The following is a 3,123-nucleotide window of genomic DNA, read 5'->3' on the forward strand; positions in this document are numbered from 1 at the left end:
GCCACTTCCGGCTTTTTTTTTCTGCTTATGTGGTGCTGAGGAATCGAACCCAGGGCCTCATGCATGCGAGGCAAACACTCTACCACTGAGCCAACTTCCCAGCCCAATGAGTGCATTTCTTATCAAGCATTGTTGCCCCCTCCTTTGTTTCCCCTTCCCATCCCTTCCCATCTTCCCCCCTCCCCCTCCCACCCTCCTTCTCCTTGAAGGGATTTTCATGTTGTCAAGGAAAGAGTTCTAGGTGCTGAAAAAGGGTGATGGGTGTGTGACTTATCATCTTCTAGCTCTGAAAGATGATGCAGAATTTTTTGTTTCAGAAGAACTGACTATGTTGTGCGGCCCAGCACAGGGGAGGAGAAACGAGTTTTTCAGGAGCAGGTAAGATGTCCCTAGAGAGCTCACGCCTGTAAGCCTAGCTACTCAGGAGGCCGAGATCTGAGGACCAAGGTTTGAAGCCAGCCTGTACAGGAAAAGTCTGTGAGAATCTTATCTCCAATAGACTCAGAAAAAGCTGAAAGTGGTGCTGTGGTTCAAGTGGTAGTGCACTAACCTTGATTAAAAGAAGCTCAGAGATACTGCCTAGGCACTGAATTGAAGCTCCAGGACCGATAACACATACCCACAAAAAAGTACCTTGAGTGCAGTATAAATATCTGCCTTTGAGAAGCCAAGTAGAGAGAAGTGCTCTATTTGAGTCCAGATTCTTTGAGAAAATCAGTACTCCTCACCCGAGATACTCTGATGGTTGAGATTCCTAGTTTGGGGAAGGAATGATGTGAAGGAAGGGAGTGATCACTAATTGGATGGTCTTTTTTTCCAAGAAAGCTTTGTTGTCCTTTGCTGGGTGACCAGCTCTGAGGACTATCTTTTTAAAAAATTTTTTTTATTGTGGCTGGCTGTTCCTTGTTAGTGGGATTACTTGTTTCCTTCCTGTTTTAGAATCCATCTGTGGGTTCCCTTTTTGTAGTGGAGAGCTAGGAAGAGTTCTACTAATTCTGACTTGGGAGCTTTCTGCCTTTTCTCTTGGCAGGAACGTTATAGGTACAGTCAACCCCATAAGGCATTCACTTTTCGCATGCATGGCTTTGAGTCTGTGGTGGGGCCAGTAAAGGGCGTGTTTGACAAGGAGACCTCCCTCAACAAGGCTCGAGAGCATTCACTGCTGCGCTCTGATCGGCCTGCCTATGTCACCATCCTGTCTCTTGGTATGTAACGTGTATCTATCATCAGGGGTTTCTGTCTTCCTGTTGTTGTTGTTGTTGTTTTTTAATCCGTCCCAAAACTATTCTCAAATCAATTCTCTTCTCTTGGTGCCAGATTCTACTCTTGTATCATCCACTCAGAGCTAGGGATAGGGTTAACATTTGTAACCCTTGAGGGATAATATTTGTAATCTTTGGAATTTGGGAAATGAGGGAGGGATTCTGCCTGGAGATGGATGCCAAGAATCAGTATTTCTTTCTGCAGTTGGGCTCAGAGTTATGTTCATCCAAGAATTTCTCCCTGCGGGGCACTGGTAACTCATGCCTGTAATTCTAGCTACTCAGGAGGCTGAGATCTGAGGATCACGGTTCAAAGCCAGCCAAGGCAGGAAAATCCATGAGACTCTTATCTCTAATAAACTACTCAGAAAACTGGAAGTGATGCTCTGGCTCAAGTGGTAGAGTGCTTGCCTTGAGTTGAAGACCTCAGGGACAGTGCCCAGGCCCAGAGTTCAAGCTCCACACTGACCAAAAAAAAAAAAGGAAAGGAAAAAAAAGAATTTCTCCCAGGCCAGCTAAGTAGTAAAATGTGGGACTTTGCTTTCTTAGATTTTTATGTTGCTCTGAATCCCTTTGGCAGTCTGGAGAAACCTATGGACCCCTTTCCAGAATGGTTTTTAAGAGCATAGTAAGAATTTTTCATTGCAAAAGAAGTCAGTTTGAAAGTAGTTAATAAGATACTATAGCAAGCTATGTGCAGAAATATATATTTGGAATAGTCAATGAGAAGAGTTAGCAGCAGATTTTATATAACTTCTGTCAATTCCAAAAAGATACGAATAGAAATGATTGTGAATTGTCTTCAACATCTACAATATATGAAACCATTGGACTTATATTACAGCATCACAGCACTGCCAATGTATACTTAGAGCCTTTGTTTATAATTGCGTGAAATGTGAAATTTCAGTAAGAGATGTAATATTATTCCTACCTCGGTTCCTAGAACCACTGAATTCCAAGGTGTCCAGAAACCTTCAGACCTCCCCAAGTGTGAAGTGTATAGGACTCTCCAGTGGCAGAGATGCTGGCCACTAGAGGGCAGGGTGCACCTGACTCAGTCAGTGAGATTCAGTAAGTTCAAGGAGTACTGCCACTTCATAGCACGTCAGGGGACCTAGTTCCTTAGTGAAGGCCTTGATTGACTCCTGGATTTTGTACTTTCTGATGTTATCAGTTCGGGATGCTGCTGCTAGGCTACCTAATGGAGAAGGCACTCGGGCAGAGATCTGTGAACTCCTCAAAGATTCCCAGTTCCTTGCATCAGATGTTACTAGCACTCAGGTAAGTGGGAGAAAAAGTTTTATTTGACTCTGTTCCAGAATACATTACAGAAAATGTATTAGAAATACAAATGATACTTTTCTCCTGGTGCTAGGGATTGAACCCAGGGCCTTCTACATGTTGGGCAAATACTTTACCACTGCATTACACCCATAGAGCCTGACATAAATTTTTTAAAAACTGAATGAAGAGGGGCTGGGAAGGTGGCTCAGTGTTAGAGCACTGGCCTTTCATGCCTGAGGCCCTGGGTTCGATTCCTCAGCACCACATAAGCAAAAAGAAAAAAAAAGCCGGAAGTGGCGCTGTGGCTCAAGTGGTAGAGAGTAAGCCTTGAGCTGAAGAGCTGAGGGACAGCGCCCAAGCCCAGAGTTCAAGCCCTCGACTGGACCCAAAAAAAAAAACTGAATGAAGAGCTGGTGGCTTACACCTGTTACCTTAACTACCAGCCTGGGCAGAAAAGTTTGTGAGACTGTTACCTCTATTAACTACCCAAAAAGCTGGAAGTACAGTTGTAGCTCAAGTGCTAGAGTGTTATCTTGAGCAGAAAAGCTCAGGGACATTACCCAGGCTCTGAGTT

The 3,123-nt window shown here is 44.2% G+C and overlaps 1 long non-coding RNA gene across 1 annotated transcript; it reads left to right on the forward strand.

The window, feature by feature from the left end:
* Nucleotides 1-269: 269 nt before the first annotated feature.
* On the forward strand, nucleotides 270-2,533 carry LOC106002467. Its single transcript, XR_001175931.1, has 3 exons — nucleotides 270-378; nucleotides 1,031-1,205; nucleotides 2,440-2,533. It is a non-coding gene; the product is annotated as an uncharacterized LOC106002467 (long non-coding RNA).
* Nucleotides 2,534-3,123: the final 590 nt, after the last annotated feature.

This window comes from Dipodomys ordii, unplaced genomic scaffold, assembly GCF_000151885.1.
Source record: "Dipodomys ordii isolate 6190 unplaced genomic scaffold, Dord_2.0 Scaffold11277, whole genome shotgun sequence".
NCBI lineage: Eukaryota > Metazoa > Chordata > Mammalia > Rodentia > Heteromyidae > Dipodomys > Dipodomys ordii.